The 26,635-nt window shown below is 40.5% G+C and overlaps 1 long non-coding RNA gene across 3 annotated transcripts; it reads left to right on the top strand.

Annotated features, from left to right (window-relative positions):
- Positions 1 to 518: 518 nt before the first annotated feature.
- Positions 519 to 18,297, top strand: LOC142663658 (uncharacterized). 3 transcript variants are annotated; one of them, XR_012851128.1, is made up of 3 exons: positions 519 to 911; positions 2,133 to 2,264; positions 18,135 to 18,297. It is a non-coding gene; the product is annotated as an uncharacterized LOC142663658 (long non-coding RNA). The 3 variants fall into 3 exon arrangements; XR_012851129.1 differs by having other exon boundaries at positions 2,130 to 2,163; XR_012851127.1 differs by having other exon boundaries at positions 2,130 to 2,264.
- The last annotated feature ends 8,338 nt before the right edge of the window (positions 18,298 to 26,635 follow it).

Below are 26,635 nucleotides of genomic sequence, written 5' to 3'. Positions count from 1 at the left end.
ATCGTACCAAAAATAATTTATTTACAGACCAAATTTTATCAATTTTAAGATAATGTCTTTTTGTTCTATTTGCATCTCATTATCTGCATTAAATATGATTTGTATTGCATCTATACCCAAATTATGTGGTATGCAAGTGTATAAGGACTGTACGTCACATGTGCAGAGAATGGTTTTGTCAGTAACATTTAAGTCCTTTAATTCATTTATGAGATCAGTAGAATCTCTAAGGTACAACTTACTATTTATTACAAACTCCTGTAGAAATGAATCGATATATTCAGATATGCGACTTGTTACGAAATCTATTCCTGCAACAATTGGGCGTCCCGGTGGATGTGTTTTGTTTTTATGTATTTTGTGTAATTAATATATCACCGGGGCTGCTTATCTAATGCAAACACAGTTGTGATGTCACGGTAGCTCACCTGTCTGAAACCTACCTGTGATGTCACAGCAGTTTTTCACGGCTACCTACCAAACTTAAACTGGTGATATTACATTAGCTTACACAGGAGTAGACACCAACAGCAGAGGTTCCCTGTTCAAGAACAGAAAGGGACAAATGTGCACAGCATAGGCCAGGCCCAGCCATGACAGGGTTTGGAGGATAGGCAGATGTTAAAGGTTAAAAAAAATTGAGAAATAGGTTAGGGTAGGAGCAAGGAACATGGGAGAGTTAGGGATTGGACAAAGGAAGCAAAAGGAGGGGGAATGAGTAATTTGTGGTAGGATAAACGAGAAATGTGACATAATTTCCCGCCTGTGGTCCGGACCTGACAGCAGCCCATCTGCCCACTATATAAGTCTTTGGCATGGTGTGAAGGTTATTTGCTGATGCGATTCTTATGGCAGTTTGTGGAAAGGAGGTCTTGGATGGCACTTATTGAGATGGTTGGGGCACATCGGAGGTATGACAACCCTTTTACAGGTGTCTGCAGAATGGTTGGTGGTGTTCTTGCTGGGGCAGTCCCAGGACACAGGTTCAAAAATGAAACTGGAGTTAGAACTTTGACAGATTTGTTATCAGATTTGTCCGCACGGTGCAACTGGGGATTTGGCTGTTGGGTACTGCCTGGTGACAGGCCCTTCAAAACGTGGGAACAGTAATTCTAGTTTGATAGTTATACTGTATTACGTTTATAATGTTTTTGGATTCCAAATCAAAGTTATTTATAAGAATTTGTATAGTTTGTATGATGGATATTTAAAACAAGAGTATTTTATGGGAAAATGGAGGTGGTAAGATATATTAGTTAGTGTCATGCTGTAGCAGATCTACAATACCCTAGTCAAGTATATGGGCTCCATTATGGGCTGTGAACTATAATAAAGGTTGTAAATCATGTAGTACAAGATACGTAATTGATAAGTTCATTTAAAGCATATGTACATCTTTGAAGATCATTTCATAGTATATATTTAGAATAGAAGGGATTTTCCGGGACTATATTATTGATGGCCTATCCAAGATAGGCAATCAATATCTGGTCTGTAGGGGGTCTGACTCCCGGGAGCCTTGCTGATAAGCCGCACTGCAGTGCCATGGCCTTTTTATTCTGCTGATTGGTGGGAGATAAGAATAGGGAGGCCATTAATATTAAAAGCACAATAAACTGCAAGGTTGACACAGACAAAAAACTTATTCAGCCCTGCAGGTAAAATACTTAAAGAAAACATTCGGTACCTGTTATAAACATTTTATCTGCTACTCATAAATATTTTATCTTGTGCTCTGGTGCAGGTACACTTGAATGGAACTAAGCTGCAGTACCAGGCACAGCCACTACCAAATGTTTGGCGCTGTGTCTAGATAACTAGCTGATCTGCGGGGAGTGCAGGGAGTCAGACCCACACTCAGATGGGCATCAATATTATAGTCCCAAAAAAGCCCTTTAATCTACGTAAAAAGTTTTATGTAGATTATCTTTTCATATAAACTGTAAAATGAGGTTCTAAGGAGACCAACTGTCCTAAAGAGCAATTCCTTTCACCATTACGGTTATTGGGACAGTTAATGTTATCTGCCTTATACTCTGTCCAGTGCTTTCTCCTGTCCTCATTGTTGACCTCTGCTCTATACTTTATACGAGCTGCCAGGATGAGCATTCCTTATTTTCTTCTCTTAGCAGAAACCTTTAAAAGATCGTGATGATGTTGCAAGTGAGTATAATATCTGCCAAAAAGTTTCATAAGAAGGAAGAACTTTGATCCTTTACTTGCAAAGTATTATCATCAGAAAGAGAATGTAGCCACGAATGAACGTGAGAACATTGAGATTATAATTTTTCTAAAAGTTACTATTTTCCTACTAATCTATTCAATATTTCGATGTTTCTTTTTTTTCCTGACATTTTCACACAGATAATTTTTAATTTTCCTTGACTTCTTTGTGAATCTCACCACCCCACACATTCCTTTATAGGTGTACCATGTTATCTATGCCTCCTGTAACCAAGAAAACCTCAGGACTGAGTAGATTATTGCTACTTCAGGATAGCTGGAAGTAAAAATATTTTAACACTACGAGGGGAGGCTGTATAGACAAAGTATTTCCACTGACCCCCAGCAGGATGTATTAAAAGACAGGCTACTAGTGGTGCCACTAAAAACAACTCCTGCAACTGCATTACAAGGCATTTCATACACTGGTTTGTGTCTATCAGTATGTCTAAATTGTTTACATCTTTGGCTCTGTTCACACTGCATTTGGGCTCTACACTGGCAAAATCTCCCATGTATGTACTGTTGCGCTCATAGACTTTAATTGCCAATCGTAGGTCAAAAAGGTGACTTTTTTTTCAATTTAACTGTATACAAACAAAATATATACTGTACCTTGTGGTATGTTTTTTATTTTTAACGGTATGTAATGGCAAACGTATGTAACTGTATTGACATACAGTTAGATACATCTGGGGAATACATTTCGCCAGAATGCTTCAAATGGTCTTGCCAAATTTAATAGTCGAATGCAGTGTCCACCAAACAAATAATAACAATGTATCACAGCCATATAGAAATTGTTAGGGCAGCTTGGACATATTCATTCAGACGCAAGTAGGGAGTCAGATATATAAAAAGATAGTTCAATGGTTTCCCATGTATGTAAATAGTTATTCTTCATTCATCAATAATGAAAGACTAATAGGGATGAGTTGCAATACCAGAAAAATTGGTAGAGACCCTAGCAGCTGGCAGGGATAATATTAATGAACGAACAGATAAATGTGCATAGGCACAAAGAAGTCCCAAATTTCCCAGCTGCTATAGAATTAATTAAAATATAACTTTTAATGTTTAAATTAGAAACAAGTTGGAAACAAGTTGCAGTAAATAGGGTAAATAGTTGTACAAAAGTTTGTTCAATTAAAATTTTTCTTCAGAGCTGAAGCAGTGAAACATGTCGGGGGGGCTAGCGTTTCTTTTTTAAAATCATTGCTGATCTAACAAATAAACTCTACCACTGTGTCATAATAGAGGCTGCCCGAGCAGTCTGCAGCTGCCGTCCATGCCTGACACACTGAGATCCTAATATACACCAGATCTCCAACGTTAGACTAACCAGCTCTGAAGAAAAATTTTAATTGAACAAACTTTTGTACAACTATTTACCCTATTTACTGCAACTTGTTTCCAACTTGTTTCTAATTTAAACATTAAAAGTTATATTTTAATTAATTCTATAGCAGCTGGGAAATTTGGGACTTCTTTGTGCCTATGCACATTTATCTGTTCGAGTTGCAATACCAGACACAGCCCAGAGATAGTAGTGGCACTGTTTGCAAAAAAAAAGTGCTTCTGTAACATGCTAGGGTTTCCCATACTGCATTATACTTAAATACTAAATTAAGTTGTAAACCCATACAGATCTTCAGTATATTCCCTATTTCACTGAAAAAAGCTAGCATAAAGTAATTATTGGTTCTTCCAATACAATAATATCTGCATTCAGGGGCAGGGACCCTTTGCTGAGACCCTGAATGAGCAGACACCATTGCTATTTTCAGTAGACACATAGCTAAGAATTTGGGCCATCTCTCCATTAACATAAATGGATTTTGCATAAACCTACAAGTTAGTTACATAGATTGAAAAATTATACGTAATTTATTGCAAGATTAGTTATAACTCTCAATGCCATTTGTCATTAAAAAAAAAGCATCCAGCCTTTTTTAAATGTGGACATAGTATCTGCCATTACTACTACTTAGGGTAGGGCATTCCATAGTTTGACTACTCTAAGGCCTGATTCACACGAGCATTGAATACATCCGTGTGATGGCCGTTAAAAGAACGCCCATCACACGGACGCATGTTTTTCAATGGGGCCGTTCACACGGCCGTTGTTTCAGCGGACCGTGTGAAGGGTCCGTTGTTAAATAGAACCTGTCCTATTATCTTCCCGTTTCACGGATCCCTCCATAGGCTCAAGTCTTTAAGGATCTGTAAAAACAGGACCCGGACGTGAAAATGTCACGTTTTTCACGTCTGAGTTTCCCCACGCTCGTGTGAATCTAGCCTAACAGTAAAGATCATTTTCCTATATTGATGTCTGAAACTTCTGTTCTCCAAACGCAATGAATGTCCCCTGGTCCTTTGTACAGTTCTTGGAAAGAATAAATTATATGCCAGTTGTTTGTATTGACCACACATTTATTTATACATGTTATCAAGATCAACTCTAAAGTGTTTTTTTTCCAAGCTAAACAAGCCAAATTGTATAGCCTTTCATTATAAGCGACCACCCATCTGATTTAATAATCTAGAGGCCCACCGTTGAACCCTGTTTAGCTCTCCTATATCCTTTTTACAATGTGGAGCCCAAAATTGAATCCCATATTCAAGATGTGTCCTTATAAAGCGGTAATATTACATTTTAATTACCAATACATTTCTCTTTTTTTTTATACACCTTAAAATCGTATTTGCTTTTGCAGCTGCCGCTTAACATTGAGCACTGCTGCCTTGTCTTGTTCTGTTATCCCCAGTTTTATTCTATTTAAAGGGTAACTAAACTTTCAGAAAGTTCAGACATGTCATGGTGACACGTCAGAAGTTTTGATAGGTGGGACTCCGAGCACGGAGACCAACACCAATCGCTAAAACAAAACGGCAGAATTGCTCTGGTGAGCGCTGAGCCACTTAGTTTCTGATCGTTTTTTTTCTCAGAAAGCCGATATAACTGTGTATGGGCCCATAGACTTTCTATTGAGTCCTTACACCGTTACATCGGCTTTCCGAGAAAAGCTGATCAGAAACCAAGCAGCTCAACGCTCACCTGAGCAATTCTGCCGCTTCGTACTAGCGATCGTTGGGGGGTCTCAGTGCTCGGACCCCACCGATCAAAACTTCTGACATATCACTATGACATGTCAGAAGTTTTCTGAAAGTTTAGTTACTCTTTAATGTATATGTATTAATACTATTCCTGTGGCCTATGTGCATTACCAACATTAAAATTAATCTGCCAAGTTTTTACCCATTCTGCCAGTTTATATAGACCTTTCTGTAATATTTTATTCGACAACGTTTGGTATCATCAGCAAAATCTGACAAGGTCATTATAAATAGATTCATAGTTACAAAGTTAGTAAGGTGGAAAAAAGACATACCTCCATTTAAGGCAACCTATTTTCCTCCGATGTTTATGCGGGAGGAAGGCAAAAAAGCCCGTTTAGGCAGAATTTGATTTCCAAAAATGGCTCCACAAATAATATCTGGATCAGCAACCCATCTCCAGTAATCTATAACTTGTAATATTATTACTTCCAAGAAAGGCATCTAGGCCGCTATTAAACTCTTTCAATATATTCACCATGACAACTTCCTTTGGCAGAGAGTTCCATAGTCTCCCTGCTTTTACAGTAAAGAATCCTTTCTACGTTTGAGATAAAACATTCCTTTTTCTAAATGTAGTGGATGCCCCTTGTTATAGTTACAGTCCTAGGTATGAATAGTTCATAAGACATCTCTGTATTGACCTTTGATACTGTATATTTATACATAGTTGGAAAAAGATGGCATAGAGGCAATCTAATCACTAAGTAACCCCAATTCTGATAATGAATACGTTCACGCATTATTACTTTGGTTGCCCGCCTTTAAACCCTCTAAGATCTACTATGTCTTTCTTGTACACTGGTGCCCAAATATTCCATGTGCGGTCTGATGCTAGTGATTTATAAAGTGGTAGAACTATGTTCTCATCATGTGCATCCATGCACCTTCCTTTTGATGCATCTCATAATCGTATTGGCCTTGGCAGGAGCTGCTTGACACTGGCTGCTACAGTTAAATTTACTATCATAGAGTCCTTTTCCACGTCAGTTTTACCCGGTTTTCCCAAATGCACAACCTTACATGTCTTGGTGTTTTACATCGTTTGCCACTTGTCTGCTCAAGCCTTCAACTTATTTAGATCCATAGATAATATATTATGGTCCGTTTTTTTTTAGTTATTTACATTACACAATTAGGGTAAAACTCACGACATGTTCTATATTTCGGCGTTTTAGGGTATGTTCACACGTTCACGTTTTTCGCGGCGTCAATTACGGACGTAATTGGAGCTGTTTTTCAATGGAGTCAATGAAAATCGGCTCCAATTACGTCTCAAGAAGTGACATGCACTTCTTTGACGTGGGCGTCTTTTTACGCGGCGTCTTTTGACAGCGGCGCTTAAAAAAAAGCCAGTGTGCACAGAGCATCATAACCCCATTGATTTCAATGGGCAGATGTTTGCCGGCGGTTTGGAGCCGTATTTTCGGAAGTAAATCGAGGCATAAAATGCCCGAATTACATCCGTAAACAGGGCGTGTGAACATACCCTCAAGTGTAATAGAACACTGTGGTACTCCGCGAGTTAGGCTGGGTTCACACGTGGCGGAATTTCACTTAAATTCTGCTGCGGATACTCCGCAGCGTTAATCCGCAGCGGAGCCGTTTGTCCATTGACTTACACTTTAATTTAGCAGTGTTCGTTTAGACGAGGCGTAAAATTCCGCTGCGGAGCATAGGCTGCGGAGCGGAATTTGGTGTCCGCAGCATGCTCTGTCTGTTTCGGAGCAGTGGCGGACTCATGGCGGAATTTCTCCATTGACTTCAATGGAGATTCTAATTTCCGCAATGAAGTCCGCAGCTGTCATGCACATGTTATGTGTGCTGCGGATCCGTGTTGCTTTTTTAACTTGACATTTCTTCATTCTGGCTGGACCTATGTATTTCTAGGTCTACAGCCAGACTGAGGAAGTCAATGGGGCTCCCGTAATGACGGGAGCGTTGCTAGGAGACGTCAGTAAATAGTCACTGTCCAGGGTGCTGAAAGAGTTAAGCGATCGGCAGTAACTGTTTCTGCACCCGGGACAGTGACTACCGATCCCAATAAACATGTATCTGTAAAAAAAAATCAAGTTCATACTTACCGAGAACTCCCTGCTTCTGTCTCCAGTCCGGCCTCCCAGGATGACGTTTCAGTCTAAGTGACGGCTACAGCCAATCACAGGCTAATAACAGGCTGCAGCGGTCACATGGACTGCCGCGTCATCCAGGGAGATCGGGCTGGATGCCGAAGGAGGGACGCGTCACCAAGACAACGGGCGGTAAGTATGAATTTCTTTGACTTTCACAAGGGAAAGTGCTGTCCCTTCTCTCTATCCTGCACTGAATAGGGAGAAGGGAAGTACTTTTACCGCAGTCCGCAGCAGCTAGTCCGCATCAATTTTCTGCACATTTTGTGCAGATCCGCAGCAGAATCTGCAACGCAGATTCTGTGCGGCATTGATGCGGACAGTTGCGGAGGAAATCCGCCACGTGTGGTCATGCCCTAAAAGTGACCCAATCTGAGTCGTTTTTTCTTTCACTGATCCAGTTATTTACCCACTTAGGGCGGATTTACACAAGCGTGTTCGTTCTGCGTGCGCACAAAACGCTGCATTTTGCGCACGTGGCAGCAGCGTGACAGCTCCGTGTCTCATGTTCATATGGATGCGCGGCTGCGTGGTATTCACGCAGCCGCCAACATTATGACACTCCGTTTGGATGTTTGTAAACAGAAAAGCACGTGGTGCTTTTCTGTTTACATTCATTCTTTTACTGTTGTTGCGCGAATAACGCGCGTCCCACGGAAGTGCTTCCGTGGGGTGCGAGTGATTTTCCCGCACCCATTGACTTCAATGGGTGCGTGATGAGCGAAAAACGCCGAAATATAGAACATGTCGTGAGTTTTACGCAGCGGACTCACGCTGCGCAAAACTCACGGACTGTCTGCACTGCCCCATAGACTTGTATAAGTCCGTGCGACCCGCGTGAAAACCACGCGGCTTGCACGGACGTATATTACGTTCATGTAAATCCGCCCTTACACATATAAATTGAGAGGTGGCCACAGGTTTCTGCTTCCTTACACTCATTATTGTGGCCCTTATGACCTTATGTCTGAACTCACAGAAAAGTGCTGTACTTTACTGATACAAGGACAGGTTAAAATACCATCTTACTGGCATCTTATAAAAGCCTTATCTTATAATAATAAGCAGCGCCACCACCTTATCATTGGTAGGTGTGTTCACATATATCAGTTGCAGCAGCATCTGTTTTTTTTGTCTTTCAAGTGATTACAGCTGATGCAAAAACTGATGTAAAAATGTATCAGTTGCCATCAGGGTTTTTCACAATTTTTACCACAAAACCATCAGTGGTTATCGGTTGTCGTTAGTTGTCATCAGTTTTTACCATCCGTTTTTACCATCACTTTTTACCACAATGGTCCGCCAAAAAGGTGGTTTGGGGTCTGAAAATGTGCCAATTTTATCAGAGTGGTGCATAGTTTGTGATAGATTAGATACATGTTGTGTACTTGTCATTTCACAAAACTTCTGACGTGATCCTGGCATGTCAGGGCTCTCCTTCTCTGCTCCGGCATCGGCACTACACTGAAGTTTGACGCACCCATTTTAATGTCACATGTTTCACATTCAGTGCAGCGCTGAGGCCGGCGCCGAGAGCCCAGAAGGCAGCTGCTGTCCACTCACCTCAGATCTTCGAAGCAGTCTTGTGAACCTGCAAAGATGCCAAACACTAGCCTTAACTTCAGGGAGGAGCTAGTTTTTGGCGCCTTTACAGCTACCCAATCCCACCCCGCATCTCCTACCCGCCGTCTCGGTCCGTTTTTGACGGCCGTTTTGAATCCGTTCCATGTCCTCATTTTTGATGGCCGATTGTGAACCATTTTGCATCCTTTTTCACAGTCCGTTTTAAAAACGGATGAATTTCATGTGTAGATAGCCACAGTGCCCTCTGTAGATAATGCCACACAGCCCCTTGTATATAGTGCCACACAGCCCCTTTAGATAACGCTGCAGCCTCCTCTGTAGATAACGCCACTGTGCCCTCTGTAGATAGTGCTACACAACCCCTGTAGATAATGCTGCAGTGACCCCTTTAGATAGCGCCACACACGCCCCTGTAGAAAGTGCCACCCACCGCCCCTCCTGGAGTAGTCCCTGACGCTCTGGCCGGGGATTCCCTCCAGGAGGAGCCCCTGACATCACAGTCCATATATGGACAGGGATATCAGGGGTTCCCTCTAGTAACGAAATCCCCGGCCAGAGCATTGCCGACGCTCTGGCAGGGGATTCTGCTCCAGGATTAGACCCTGACGTCACTGTCCATATATGGACAGTGACGTCAGGGGTTACCCATAGGAGCGGAATCTCTGGCCATAGCATCGGAAACGCTCTGGCCGGGGATTCCTCTCCTCGAGGGAGCTACAGTGGCGCTTTCTACAGGGGAGGGGGGAGTAGTGCTATATACAGGGGGTGGCACTATCTACAGGGGGGCATGGGTGGCCCTAAACTCCGTTCCTGCTCCCCGGCCAGAGTGTCGGCAATGCGCTGGCCGGGGATTCCAATGCTGGGTGCTGCAGAAAGGTGGGTGCTGCAGCACCCAGCCTTTGTCCGGCTACAGTGAATTAAGATAGTATATGGTGCTGGACCTCCCAGGAGCCAGACCCAACAACGCTGCAGGTTTTGGATCCAGCTCCTGCACAGGTTCACAACTTATGTCCCATATGCCAGAACAGATCCCATAGAAAGCTATGGGATCCGTTCTAGCATCAGTTTCCCTCTGGCTTTTCTGCAAAACGCTGGAGGGAAACTGAAAGGGACAACGTATTTATGTGAACGGACCTTTAGTGGCTGTTCATAAGTATTTTGCACCTGCACAATCTCCCTACAAGTAACATTCTGGCTGGTCTGCATCCTGCTGGGAACTGCTGTTTGAACCTGCCCTTGTATCAGTAAGTCCGGCATTTTTCTGTGGTTATAAGTAAATTTGATCCCTTATGCTACAGTATGCCTAATTGAATTAACCCAAGGGGTAACTGATGAATGGACATAAATCTACAGTAAAGGTTTTAGGTCTTGATCCTAACCTAAAATGTCTGTATTTCAGTTTTTAACGACAATATCAGCTGCAGACAGATGCAGAAAGCATTACACAGTAGAGAGATGTGCACATGGCGTCATCCCAATACTATGCTGCATGACAAGTATTGATCCCCCTACTATTTAGTACACAGAGTCTTGGCGGGTAATACTATCACATTTCCAAACGGTTACATCAAGCAGTGTGAGCAGAGATGAATACGTGCTTTACTGAGATGTGTATTCAAACAAGATGTCAAATAACGGAATCATGGTTAGCCTTGAAGCAATGGGGTCCTGGGTTCAAATACGACCAGAGACAACATCTGCATGGAGTTTATATATTCTCCCTGTGTTTGTGTGGGTTTTCTACGGGTACTCCAATTTCCTCCCAGAAACCAAAAAAATATAGACAGGTTTATTGGATTCCGATGTGAAATTGGTTCTAGTGTGGGTCTAAGATAGGGAGATTAGATTGTGAGCCCCATTGGGGATTGTGACTGATGGGAGTGATGGCAATCTCTGAAAAGTATGCTATATCAGCAACATGAAATAAACAGATAAAAGAGGTTAACTGGTTTTAACAAATAAAGCAAATTTGTGATATAATGAAAAGTTATACAATTTTTAAATATACTTTGTGTATTACGTGTTTACAGTTTTTAATATCTCTGCTTGCAGTCATTGAATGGGAACCTTCTTGTTTTTTTCCTGAGTGTGAAAATCTGTTCTGGTCATGCGTTGGCCCAGGTACATGACAGAATTTCAGCTTCTAGAAATAAACAATGACTATAAGCAGGAGATGTTGAAAATGAAAAAATTTGATACACAAAGTATATTTAAACATTGTAGAACTTTTCATTATACCACAAAATTAGCTTTAATTACTGAAACCTGAATGCCATTTTTAAAGCATACCTACAATGATCCACTTGAACACCTCTACCCAAGTCTGAAAGTACCAGATTCGAATTTAGAATTGAAAAAAAATAAATTTGTGCTCTATGCTGTTTATTAGCTTTATTCTATACACTTTATTTGTTCCCACACAAGGCAAAGTAGGATGAGGCGTAAAGAATTGCAGCCCTTTACTTCCTCCCCGCTGAAAGAGAGATGATCGTGAGATATATATATATATATATATATATATATATATATATATATATATATATATATAGAGGGAGAGAGATAAAGTGATAGATGTGTATATATATGTATATATATATATATATATATATATATATATATATCCTTGAATATTTTACCCGAACAGGGAATTGTAAGATGTTCGTATTCTGTAGAGGTCTCTCGCTAAGATAAATACTGATTGAAGTAAGCAGTCTCTGTAAAGTGGGAGGGCAGAGAGGAGTGGTAAGTGTAACGTAAGCTGCCAGGCTTTTAGAAATAGTGACCGTGACGGGGCTGCAGCTCCACTATATCAGTAACATCTCAGACAATCACAACTTTCTATAAGTGAATTAGGAAGGAGAGGTCTGCAGCATAAACAGTTGAACTTCGAAGGGAAAGGTACGGCACATGGGGATCTGAGAGCCCTGTGAAATTATTAGTAATCACTGGAGATGCACTTTAATAAATGGGGTTTTTGTGGGTCTAGTAATTAACCTTTAAAAAGTCAACAGTCAAACATAAAAAAAACTTACTGAAAATTATGCTCAACAATGCCAACAGGCTATATGCAGTTAGAAATAGACAGAAGGGATAGCGGGACCTGTAGTATTAGAGCAGAACTTTTAGACTAGGCTGGGGCTACACAGCAAATGAAAGTCATCTGCAAAATCAGTATGTTCAGACGCCGGGTACCCCAAGCCTTAATTGTACTGTTGGCATGACACTCTCTCAGGCTACATTCAGACGAGCAAGTCCGCTCGTAGCCTTTTTCCTACATTTCATGTCCGTGGGCGTTGCATGTTGGCATCAGTGTGCTTTGCGTGTGGAATGCGTATTTCACGTCCGTGCTGGCACTTTTTTATTTTTATTTCTCTGCATTTCTTTTTAACTGATGCGTGAAACACGGACAGCACACAGATGTTGTCCGTATGCTGTCCGTGGTTTTCACGCACCCGTTGACTTCAATGGGCGACTAGGTGTGAAAAAACGCACCAATATAGGACATGCAGTGAGTTTCACACAACGGACACTCGCTGTGTGAAAACTCACGCATTTCTGAATAGCCCCATTGAAATGAATGGGTCCATGTGCTGTGAGTTATTACAACGCACAGCACACGGACGAGTATTCCGCTCGTCTCAATGAGCCCTCATAGTTATGCTCCTACGTTCTTTGCATGGTTTATGCCGACCTTCCGTTTGGAATTTTTCCCCCTATTACCTTATCATAGGTCAGATAAGGTTTCCCTTTTTTTTACTGCATAGAGTAAGCGCAGCATGATTCACTAGTCTGATCGTGGCACGATCAAAAATGTGAACAGAGCCTTACTAATTGATTCATTTATGTCATTAACCCATAATAAAATAATTAAAGGCCATGCTTTATAAGTATTGTACTGTATGGGCAAAAAGATAAATCATAAAACAGGCCCAGTAACAAGCTGTATAAACTTACACATGTTGCAAACAGATCCAGCTTTATTAGCATATATACAACACACAAAATACTCTATTTTGTTTCGGCGACAGTAACCCACAGACAAAGCAGATTATCTTAATTTAAAACATTCCCTTGTTTTTAACAGAAAATGTATTAAAAGTTTTATTATTTTGCTGTTGAGTTTTGAAAATGAATAATAAATCTGGTTTAGGAGGAGTAGATTGGATTTGGGAAAGGAGTTATATAAGAGAGCAGCAAGGTGGGTGGCTATCCCTTTTTTGGCTGACGTAGGTCACTTCCCTCATCGTCGCTGTCAGAATTTTGTTGGCATTAAGGCCTAAGACCCTATTACAACGGCCGATTTTGGCCGGTTTGCTCCTGTCACACGGAGCTATGGATGGGGACGAGCGGTCATTAATCCGATCACTCGACCACCATCCATTATTATCATGTCGGCGACAACGATAATATTTTACTTTTTTACAGGGCAATTATCTATATTTTTTTAATTATTTCTATGAATACTTGTCTGCCCGATAATCCCCCAGTGTAAAACCCCCTTTACATTTCAGCTAAAGTTCCATTTGCCCGGTTACACACAGGGCTAGATTAACATAAAAGTACAGTGGTCCTAGGAAGGGAAGGGGGTGCCTGATAAAAGGGAACATTTACATATGAATAGTGTGTATTCATATGTAAATTATGGGTAAACATGCTGGGGGAATGAGAGGAGGACACCCAGGATGAACAAGGGTACACACAAAAGGGCTCTGGATGTTGTGAGAAGCACGCCACAATGTCCTGCTTTAATTTGTAAGAGCAGAAAAACATTTTAAACCCATACATAACTTAAAGACCTGTCCTCTCTCCTGACATGTCTATTTTAGTCAATTGTATTCTCTATAAAATACCAATTTTGGAACGTATTTTCTTAGAACTTTGCATTGTGCGATTCCTACTATACATTTATGAATAAATTGACAACTGGGTGTTAACATTCTTTCTGTCAAAGGGGCGTGTCCCTACATAGTCTCACTCTATCAGTGCTGATTGGACAGTGTCAGTCTGTGTAGTCACACGCTCCCAACTGGTAACACCCAGTTGTCAACTTATTCATACATTTATAGGAGAAATAACAGGAACGGCACAGTGTAGAGTTCGAAGAAAAGATTCTCCACAATTGCTGATTAATGGGGAATACAATTATGTACTAGAACAGACAACTTTGGAGAGGTGACCGGTCCTCTTAAAGGTGTGGCCCCCATGATGAGTGGAGTCTTAGGTGCCAGACAACCTGTGCCAACAGGTTCCTGAGATGTAAATCTGCCACTGGTTAAGATTAGTCATAACATTATTGATTACATTTTTTGTCAACCCAATTCCTGATGTAGTATGTTTATTTAAAACCATTTATATATGTTAAAGGGGTTTTCCCAGAATCATTAATTATCACCTATGCATAGATGATCCCTGGGGGCCCCACAGCTTGTACCCAAACCGATCATAGGGACTTTGGTCCCAAACACTCTGTTCCTCCTCATTCCTAGAACATAGTGAGGAGAACATTGAATAGAGCGGCGGTCGAGCATACAAGCTTCCGCTTCATTCAATGTCCATGGGAATGATGGAAACAGCCGATTATAGCGCTTGTCTGTTTCAGTGATTCTAATAGACATTAAATGGAGCAGCAGTTGCACCATTCAAGCTTCTCCTCACTGGAGGGGGGCAGTGAGGATCTGGTGTTTTGAAACCCCCATTATCACGATCGGTGGGGGTCGCAGCTGTGGGGCGCCAACAATCAGAAAATTCTCACCTATCCTGTGATCGTTTATGAATTTAGGAAAACCCCTTTAAGGTTCTGTATTAGTCTGTGGGGAGGGTGGAGGGTTGGTCAAAAGGCATGTAGGGTTTAGGGCACATTATGCTCACTCTATATATGAATACGTGAAACTGAAAGATCTGCATATAAACAAACAGTGCAGACCCTGTAGCTGCAGTGTCTGTGTTCAGCAAGAGAGAAATATAAGTCACTTCTTTTCTGTCATATCTGTGATAACAAAATGCACAAAACATAAGGAACGTTTAAAACAAAATATCTTGTTTCTTATTGTTCTGAGGAGTGAAACGTAATTGTTAAATATCTGCAGTTTCCTTAAGAAGGAAAGGATGTTTGTAAAACAGATTGAATGACTGGGTACAATGAACACACTGTCTATAAAGTGGTGCTGGACTTCCTGTGTTATCATTGCATACCCAGTGGGGAAGTCTTCTAGATAATGGAAAATGCAGCAAAATTGCTGACACTGGGACTTTATTTCAAAAGGAAACAAAACATAATAAAAATTCCTGGCTCTTACTCTGATGCCTTACACACATTTCCTACCAGTATGGGTATTTTGATTACAGACGTTCTTTAAAATAAATGATACAGAATTGCGCATATTTTTTGGTGAATTTTGTACAAGCTTAAATGGGCACTAAATGCAACTTATTCTAATCTAATAGTATACCTGATATAGATCAAATTTGTAATTTACAAACTGTTAAAATTTAGTTGTTTTAGCAATGCAAATTCTGTGCGACGTTACTGCCACTAGGTGTCGCCCTTCCTGTAATCTGCTGTCCACTTCCTGTTGCCAAGCAAAGTCTGTCCCTAGATACAGAGAAGAATTGACGGGCTGCAGAAGGTGGGGGTGTGTCTCTTCACTGCCTGTCCCTACAAGTCTATGGAGAGGGGAGATTGAACAAAAAGAGGGAGCAGAGAGAGAGTGTCAGCAACAGACATGCTGCATACAAGTCTATAGAGAGGGGAGGGGAGCAGGGGGAGAAAACAGGAGCAGAGTGAGAAAAACATAGGCTGCTGGTAAGATTTCTATGTCCCCCAATGCAGGATTCTCAGCTGCAATATATATATATATATATGTGTGTGTGGTAGATAGAGATATGAGAGCAGGATTCTCCTCTTCTCTTTGTGCAGTGCATAGAAGATATGATAGCCGCTAAGCTGCGCCCACTAGCTCAGAGACAGCTGAGAATTAGAGACAGGGACTGCAGAGCGGAAAACTGCTAAATAATGCCACATGCAAGTCATATAATGGCCAGAAATAGTGTTATTCCTCATGTACACACATATGATAGCTTATTCTGAAAAGTCACTTAAACAGGCTCTGTCACCACATTATAAGTGGCCTATATTGTACATGATGTGATCGGCGCTGTAATGTAGTTTACAGCAGTGTTTTTAATTTAGAAAAACAATCATTTTTGACGGAGTTATGAACTATATTAGCTTTATGCTAATGAGTTTCTTAATGAACAACTGGGCATGTTTTACTTTTTGGCCAAGTGGGCGTTATACAGAGGAGTGTATGACGCTGACCAATCAGCGTCATGCACTTCTCCCCATTAATTTACATAGCACATAGCGATATAGCTATATCGCTATGTGCAGCCACATAAACACACTATAACATTACTGCAGTGTCCTGACAATGAATATACATTACCTCCAGCCAGGACATGATGTGTATTCAGAATTCTGACACTTTGCTACCAAAATTAAAGTTTCTTGTCACTGTGTATTTAATGTGTTAAGTCAGGATAAAGATGGCTACGTCTGTACAGTCCCTCAATAATTTTCCCCACGATGGATGTTAAGCTTACTGGTCTATAATTACCCAGGGAAGACCTAGAGCCCTTTTGAAAATAGGCACCACATTTACCCTGCACCAGTCCCTTAGCACTATACCAGTCACTAGAGAATCTCTGAATATTATGAAGAGGGGGACAGAAATAACTGAACTAAGCTCTTTAAGAAATCTAGGGTGTAAACCATCTGGTCCCGGGGCCTTGTGCACATTTATTTTATTTTATTTAGCTTGGACCATATCTACATTCATCCAATTCAGTATATCAACTGATATATTAACAGCACTGGCACCGGCTATATCAGCCGCTCTTTCTTCTGTTGTATATACAGTGCTAAAGAACCCATTTAGTAACTTTGCCTTCTCTTGATCCTCTGTCACCAACTCCCCATTACCACTATTTAGGGGTCCTACATGTTTAGACCTCGGTTTCTTCGCATTTACAAACTTGAAGAATTTTTTGGGATTTTTTTTTACTATCCTCGGCTACCTGCCTTTCATTTTGTATTTTTGCTGATTTTATTCCCTTTTACAGATTTTATTAAGCTTTTTTGTAATTTGAGCTGTGCCCTCAAATTTGTATTTTTCAAATGCCCTTTTTTTTGTCATGTATTGCCCTTTTTACAGAAGGGGTAAGGCATGTGGTGTTTAATTTTAGTCGTTTATACTTGTTGCCTATAGGAATAAATTTTGCACTATAATTCTACAAAGTGGATTTTAAGATATGCCAAACAATTATCTGCCTTAAAATGTAGAGAAAGAAGTACCAAGATTAGCCCAGGAATAAGTTGAAAGAGGCTCTGTCACCACATTATAAGTGCCCTATCTCCTACATAATGTGATAGTTTTTGACCAAGTTATTAGCAATTTTAGATTTATGATAATGACTTTCTTAATAGATAACTGGGCATGTTTTACTTTTTGACCAAGTGGGCGTTGTGGAGAGGAGTGTATGACGCTGACCAATCAGTGACCAATCAGCGTCATACACCCCATTCATGTACTCAGCACATAGTAATCTTGCTAGATCACGATGTGCTGTCACTTACTCACACATTAACGTTACTGAAGTGTCTTGAGAGTTAATAGACATCACTTCCAGCCAGGACGTGATGTCTATTCACAATCCCAACACTTCAGTAACGTTTGTGTGTGACTTACAGCACAGCAAGCGTAATCTCGTCATTAGCATAAATCTAAAATAGGTCATAACTCCGTCAAAATTGATTGTTTTTCTAAATAAAAAACACTGCTGTAATCTACATTACAGCGCCGATCACATTATGTAGAAGATAGGCCACTTATAATGTGGTGACAGAGCCTCTTTAAGAGCACAAGACAGAATTTAATAAATGTAATTAAAAAAAGTCACAATGCTTAATAAATATTTTTTTTTAAAAAAGATAAGAAATGACATACAGTAATATAATGCAAAACAGTTTCTAAAAAAACAAGGAAATAAACCAGAAACCTAACACTCATGTATTTGGTATAGGAACCAGTGCCTGGGGAGGAAGAAACCAGGACAAATCTTCAATTCGATTAAGCATCAAGAAATAACAAAAAAAAACAAAACAAGTTGTTTCATACATTGACTCTTTCTTTGCCCATCCACCCCTTTTCCTCTGATGGCACTAAGACATTCATGACTCTTTTGATGATGCTGTATTAGGAACTAAACAGGCACAATAATACCAAAGTTATGGAAGGACAGACTAGACAATTTTTTTTCCAGAATAAAACATTTTGTAGGGGACACAAAGGATTTTTTTTTTACCTTGTATTTTTTTTCGGTATACTTTATTGAACTTATTATTAATATTTTTTTTTAGTCCCACTAGGGGACTTGAACTTGTGATCCCTTGATTGCTTTTATAATACATTGCAATGCTCCTGTACATAGACGACAGGTCTATTTTAGCCTCCCAGTTGCCATGGTAACCCATCGGCACTGTGCAAATTGTCAGTTGCATCCAGTCTAGACAATGTTCTCTGAGCTAAACAACCACGACTCCAGACTTTGCAGCAAACTACCAGAGAGATTTGTGCAGCTATTGCTGATCTAGTTAGATCCCTTCTCAAGTGAGAGCAAAACGTATCTGCGAGTTTGCAGCCTCTGAATATAAACAAGAATGTTCTCATTCACTGACAGCAAACAAATATCTTTATAATGGTGAGGAATTTGAACACAAAGTATATTAGAAAGTTGTATAACTTTTATTCATACTGGGATTAAGCTTTATTAACCTAAAACCGGAAAAATCCCTTTAAGTGTAAGTAAGATATAGATATTGATGTAGTTGGTGATTTGCTCTGAATGTTTATGATCAGCAGACCTGAAGGGAAGAGGATGAGAAGGAGCACGATCAATTCTTACTATCAAAGAACTCATGGACCCTGTGAAATACAAGAAATTCTAGGGAAATGCAATTCATAGGGTCAAAAACATTTAAGAAATTAAAACTTTACATTTTTTTTCAATCTGTCTGCAAACCTGGTCAAACCATAAAAGGTGGACCTGTATCTTTAAATGTGTGGAGCAACCAGGTGGTCACCCCCATGCAGAATAAAGTGATTTGCAATAGACATGCCATTTTTAATGTTACACACAGTTAAAACCTCCTGTTAAATGTACAAATAATCAATCCTGTCATTTACTGAAAGCACGACATTCATCAGAAAACTGGAACTTTCGCAGTCTCGATAGGGTTGGGTGCAGGGGGGACGGACGGACAATGATAGCACTTGTAAACGTCAGACATAGATCGCAGTAATATGCTACATTTCACACCAGGTAAGGACCGAGTGAGTATTCCGACTTCAGAAATATCTGCGATACTGCAGTAGGTCTGGTTTATAGATTGAAGAATTATACAGATACTTCATATTTTCCATATGTCACTCACACTTACCGTGGGGCCCCTTTAGGCTTGGGGCCAATGGTGTCTAGTCCAAGTTTGGACAGAAATGATCTTGCAGCATTGGTTGTGATAATACTACAGATATTCTTTCATGGCTATTGTTTCTAATATATTCAGCCAGCTAGAATTCCTAGAATCTGTAAGCAGCTGCAGATCGGAGAGTATACAGCCAGCTATATGAACCAGATTTGAACCCCTCATCATCCCCACATAATAAATACGACTTTCTAATCAATGACTTTATTTCTTTTACATTATTCCCCAAGCTGCTTGTACACACATCAATTCCGTGGTGCTTTTGCCTCTGTGGTAAGTTGCTGCATGTGGCCAGATGTTACACTGTGGTGAATAGGATTTTCTGAAAACCGCCTGATATTTAAAACTGGAGCCTGCCATATTGGTCGCCATTAGAGTGCAGTTTTATTGCAGTTCTAGCTGCAAGTTTTTCCATTGACTGCAATGGAGAAAACCAAAGAATTAAAGGGGTTGTCTCATAAACACAACCCCTTTCTAAGTGGAAGCCGATCCACTGATCAGCTGATCGCCGTGATCCCGGCTTCTCGAACACCTGGCGATCAGCTGTTATTGCTGGGGAAAGCTGCAGTGTTTGCTGAAAGAAAAATGTAGTATCAAATAAATGGCCATCCATCTAGTGCATGGCCCGGCCGACCAGGAGCAGCTCCTACAGGACAGCCCCCCCATTCTGGTTCATAGAGGAGGGTCTTGACGACCCATAAAAGCCACATGTAAAAATACAACCCTGCCTTGTTATGTGCGGTACCACAATGCTATGAACTTCTTTCCTGGAACTGGCCCTTTAAAAAAGTATTTACATGCAGATCTCTGCAGTACCATTCCTTTGCAAATATCCTTATTATGTGCTATCTATCCCATTCCAGACAGAACCCCTTTTATTTCTTATAGTATCCCATTCAGCCAGGTCTCTTACTTTGGTACAGCGCTATATCATTCTAGAGGATATTACATCTGGACTTACTCTATAAACTAGGCAGGTGGGGGCGAATAGTCAGACTCAATGGTCCTAAAAACCTGTAAATGGGTCTGCTAGGTTTAGATTTATATTTGCTTATGTACAGAGTGTTTTTATGAGTTGGGCAGGTGTTACATTTGTGCAAAACTTGTTAATCTAACACCTGGTGTGTTAAACCTGGCATTGACTTGATAAATTAAAAAATGGCCGACACGCTGAAAATGTTCTGTAGAAATGAGTCCGGAATCTATGAGAAGAATTATTCCTGTTATAAATACATTCTAAAAATAATAACAGACCTTGAAATTTTCTGCAGCGATGAACGTTTACATGGACAAGGTACACACAGTATTCTGCGGGGGATACAGGAGTAATATTGTAGGCCCCACTGATGGTCTCCTGTGTAACTGTCTATTGCAATTAAATAATTTCTCATATTTGTTTTAGATTAATATGATTTTTAATGTAATCTGATCAGGGAAATAGTAGGCAGGATCAAACTGGGCCACCAGGGAATTCTCTGGTGGGCCCAGACTCAAAAAGGGGCCCCAAAGGTCCAACAAAAGACAACCCCATTGGTTGGTAACTTTGAAGCTAATCCCTTGCCACTAGAGTTTATTTCTTATGGGTTGATTCACAGGTAACCTTATTGATGATATGTTTTGCGTGTGCAATGATAACAACAAAGATTATGCAATCAAATTGGATGGGCGCATGTATATAAATAGAGGATGGGACCTCATTTTTTCTCATGGGCCCAAGGAACCCCACAAATTAGCTGTTGTGTCTCCACAATAAAACACGTCCTACGTTTTTAGAGAGGAACATTGCTGAGATAAAATCTACTATTATCCAGTTTTTGGGATCAATGTGAATAGTGGATTTCGTGGAAGGAAGAAATCACTGCAGATTAGCGAAGATCTTGCAGAAAGATATCCTAAGGCCGGGTTCCGACGTAGCGTAAACGCTGCAGAATCTCTGCAGCGGAATTGTGTGCGGAAATTCTGGAGCATTTACAGTATCAGCAAAGTGAATGAGATTTAGGAAATCTCATTCACACGCTGCGGGGAAAAAAACCGAAGCGGAAACGTTAATAAATTGACCTGTGGTGAGGAATTTAATTCCGCGGCATGTCAATTTATGCTGCGTTTTTGTTCGTTTTCTGTTGCTGGTTTTCCCCATTGAATACAATGGGGATGCAAAACCCGCAGCAGAAAGCCAAATTTTGCGACTTTTGCTGTGTAATCGCAGTGATTACGCCGCAAAAAACACAACTCCAAAAAAAAAAATGAATCATACTTACCCAGAACGCCCCTTCTTCCTGCAGTCCGGCCTCCTGGGATGATGTTTCATCCCATGTGACCGCTGCAGCCAATCACTGGCTGCAGCATCACATGGCCTGCAACGTCATCGTAGGAGGCCAGAGTGGACAAAGGAGGGAGGGGGTAAGTAGGAACGCTTTTTTACACAGCGGAAATTCCATCTGACCCCTGGGAACCCGGCCTAACTCTGCCAAACTGTTCTGGTTCCCCCATTAATGGGTGATGTAACCATCAGCCAATCAGAATTCATGAACAAATACATCAGCATTGAATTCCACCGAACGTCTACAGTCACCACGCATAGAACTTATTAGTGCCAGGTCATTTAAGGTTATAATGTGTTACAATGTCGGCATATATAATTACCTTTGAACTCTAAAAAGTTTAGTAAGATATTGAACCTGTAATTGTAAGTCTGCTTTGCTGCAAATCATGGTGGGATAATAAATTCTGCTAATTACAAGGCTGGGTACAGAACATCTGGTGTGAGTGTCACTCTATAGGAAGATGCGCAGCTTTGAACGACAAACATTAATAAAATACTTCAATAATATAAAGAACTAAATAATACTACAACGATACTTCTAAATCTAAAATTCAATTTTTAAGTTAAATAAAAATGATGGTGAGCGCACTTATTATACGAAGCTTAATAGCACAATAAGAACAGAATATGGTTAATGGAATAATCCCTAGTGATCTTCATTACGATAGTCTGGTGTCACATTAAGTACATAAAATATAATGAGCGTGTGAACTGTACAGGTGAACTAATAAAATAATCCGGGCATTCTGCTTTTATTATTACTATTTATAATTGTATTTATTTTACTTTAATTGTGCATTGCTTTGAGATTAGTGGACTTTGATTAAAAAAAAAAATATAGGTTTTACAGGATAGAGAGAAAATTAAATATTATATTTACATATTATATATATTATTTTAAACCAGATTACTACAATTGGGGAGAGTTAACCCTAACCAAAAATAAATGGTCTGTTTAAATTAGTGCTAGTCCCTTACTACCCAGCTAACAGAATCATTAGGATAACCATTGATAAAGGTTTGGGAGGACTGAAAGTTTGGTGTTTATAGTGTGGTTTTACTTACAGTATGCTTTCTTTAATGTATCTTCAATAAAACAAAGATTTAAGCAGCAAATTTGTTTTTGGGAGTGCCACAATTTCTTTCTGTTGAATCAATGCCAAGGCTGCTGTAACCCCAGGACTTTATTAACTAACAAGTTCTATATACTTCTGCAGCGAACATCAGCAAGGTGGAAGCAAAGGGCCGCAGTAATTCCTGCCGCCTCCTAATCTGGCCTATATTGAAACGACTGGAGTGTGCAGACTGTAAGTGAACAAAGCTACCCAACAGCATACAGCAGGGGTGGACACACCATGTGTACAACCAAATGCAGTTGTATAAGGCCCGATGCACATGACCATAAAAATCGTACGTAATTGCGGATTGTAATTACGGCCCACAATTACGAACCCATTCACTTCTATTGACCACGGACTCCTTCCCATATATATTTACGGGAAGGTGTCCAGGCTGTAGCAGTGTACCGCAAAATATAGGTCATGTCCGTTCTTGTGCTTTTTACGGGCCGTGCTCCCATAGTTTGTATGGGGACACGGGCCGAAACTGCGAGTGGCAGTCCGGGTCCACCAGCGGCTTGTCGTGCCCGTAATCGCGACCCGTGAAGGGGATCGCTGGAGGTGCACTAACTTTAAAGGTAATGTCCAGTCATTAGAAATTGAAGGCCTATCCTTAGGATAGGCCATCAATGCCTGACCGGTTGGGGTCCAACTCCTGGCACCCCCACCGATCAGCTGTTTTGAAGGGGGCTTGGCGCTCGTACAAGCCTCACTTCCCCTTCATTCCTTATCTGCTTGTGCTGTGAATCGCCAACACACTTGTAGCGGCGGTTCACAGTATTACAGCCTTTTCCCATTGAAGTGAATGGGAAGAGGCTGTAATAATTTTAACTGCTGCTACAAGTGTGTCAGCCACTATAGTACAGGCAGGCAAGGAATGAAGCGGTAGCAGCGCTCGTATAAGCACCGTGGCATCTTCCAAACAGTTGACCGGGGGAGGGGGGGGCGGAAGTCGGACACCCACTGATCAGATGTCGATGGCCAATCCTGAAAATAAGCCATCAATTTTTTATGGCTGGACAACTAATTTTATACAGCAATAGGACTTGGGGCTAATTATGCCCCTAAAGGAATACTCTGCTTTGGACAATCACTACTTAAAAGTGTGAATTGACAATAAACTGATCAGAAAGTATTCCCCTAATGGGACTCCAGTGACCAGCTGTAATCTGTGGGGAGACCTGGCAGTAAGTGTTCCCCCACAGGACAAATTAGGCATTACACAGTGACCATTTAAATCAATGGGTTGCCTGTGTAGTGCAGGACAGGACAGATCCTCCAGAGTGAAAGACACTTTTTGTAACTGCTCTTTACTCTGTCCAATAGATGAGGGTCCTGAACATGTGACCTACCTCTATTAACCCAGAATATCCTAATAGGTTATATGAAATGGGTTTTCTAAACTAGATAATGCATTTAACTTTGTAATCCAGAAAGTGTTAAATCACTCATTATTGTAGGAAGTCTATGTAATCTATAGCCACACAAATATACAGTATATTCTTTCAAAAACTCTGTTTTCAATTATTTTATTGCATAATATACATAATACCAAAACGGCTGGATTCCCATAAACTGTTGCCTGCATTTTGTAAGTAGCCCAGAATGCTGGCTTCTGAAAAGTCCTGTGTAAGAACCTAAACTTAAAACCATGGAGTTGTCAAATTCCATGAAATTCATGAAGGCAAAGCTGCATACTTTTTAAAGCACTTAATAAATCATACTGACATGATTTTTTTCCCCTTTTGCTATATAGTCCATCAAATAGTTGTTTGTGTAGGAACCACTCTGAATCTTTGTGAGTTTTGTGGTCGTGTTTTTCGTTTTATTTTTAATGTAACATAACCCTACTATTTAAAATTAAAGGAACATGATGATTTCCGGCTTTTAACGGTTATATGGTCAGCCCATTTTCTGTATTCTTTTAAGTTCGCAGGGTTCAGAACAGGGTTCGACTTACCTGCTAACGCCGATGCTGCTGCAGAATCAACTGAAGCCTCTGGTGCCGATGTGTCCTCGCTCGTCTGACACGATGCAGGACCTGTGAGTGACGTCACAGCGTGATCTGGCAGAAGCTGGGCGTTCTGAAGAGAAGTGGATGATACTTCTCGCCAGAGCGCCCAGCTAGTAAAAGTATTAAAAACGCCCCAATGTACGCACATAATACACGCCCACTTGGACTTTTACTTTTAAACACACCCACTTGGACTTTTGCAAGCCTCATTTGCATAACTACAAAAATGGTCATAACTTGGCCAAAAATGCTCGTTTTAAAAAAATAAAAACGTTACTGTAATCTACATTGCAGCGCCTATCTGCTGCAATAGCAGATAGGGGCTGCAAAATCTGGTGACAGAGCCTCTTTAACTAAGTATTTATTAAACTAAAAGACATATTCATGCCATGGTAAAAGACTATATAGGGTCACGTAAGAAATTACCATTTGGGTTAACTTTCCTGCTACCCTTTCATCCCACAACGCACACTGTTGTATGGCCACCATATTATTTTTAGGTCCAACATTCCGCACTACTTAATTTCTTAATAAATGCTTATAGCGGTAGGAGATCACTTTTTCTGTTCCAAAGTTCCAAATCCCCTGTATAGACATACGGGCAAATTTATTACGTTTCATACACCAGTCTAAGCTATCTGCTACGTTGGCGTAAGATGCAACAGATTTATTAAAAGGCGCACGAATGCTCACATCACCGCTCTTCTTCTCTTCTCCCCTCCAGGTCCCTTTAGCATGCTACAGCTCAAACAAGGTTCTGACACCGAGCAGTATCATGGCCTCACATGTGACGAAGCACTAAACATCATCAGTGCTGTGTCACATCCTAAAGCTATCTGGCGTCAGTACGTTGTATAAGCCGCGGCCGATAGTGAGAGCCCGAGGGGACCCGGATGGGAGTAGGGGAGCGGTGAGTATACCTATTTTTTTTTTTTATTCATCCAATGGGGAAGTCGCACCGTGGTGTCCGACGTTTTTTTGTAAGCTTCATACTCTGTTCCAAAAAGTGTCAAGTGCAGCGTAAAAGACCCAAAAGTTGCAATTTTGACATAAGTTGTAACTTTTGGGCCTTTTTCAAATTTTCTATGCAAGAAAACTGGTGTAAGAAAGGTTAAAAAAAATCCATCCCCATAGAGTTAAATAATACAAATTTGTCTGCCTGTAGTTAATACTAGGGGGAGTCTAGGACCATACTGCATACTGTTTTATTATTGTGTTCAATGTAGTAACAGCATGAAGTAAACTCCTAAACCGAATTATGGTGACTGCATGTGTTCTAGGGTAGACAATCACTTTAAGCTACTTTTTCACAAAGGCATCATCACTACAATCTGTTTTCGAGCAATCATAACAATCGTCACAACTCTAAAAGCACAAAAAGGATCAACAATAAGAGACAAAACATTAATTTATCATTGATCAAAATTGACTGTACAGAACTAAAAAATAGCGGTATTGGAAAAGGTCGCTAACCCAAAATTTACATTAACAATACATTTGTTTTCAGACGTATTTTTAAGTGTATTTTGGAGCACAATACGAACATTTTACGCTCAAAAAAAGTCTGAAAATAAGCAGTGTAAA

The sequence above is a fragment of the Rhinoderma darwinii genome, chromosome 11 (assembly GCF_050947455.1).
Source record: "Rhinoderma darwinii isolate aRhiDar2 chromosome 11, aRhiDar2.hap1, whole genome shotgun sequence".
Lineage (NCBI taxonomy): Eukaryota > Metazoa > Chordata > Amphibia > Anura > Rhinodermatidae > Rhinoderma > Rhinoderma darwinii.
The sequence above is the reverse complement of the archived record's forward strand: the minus strand, read 5'-3'. Positions and strand labels throughout refer to the sequence as shown.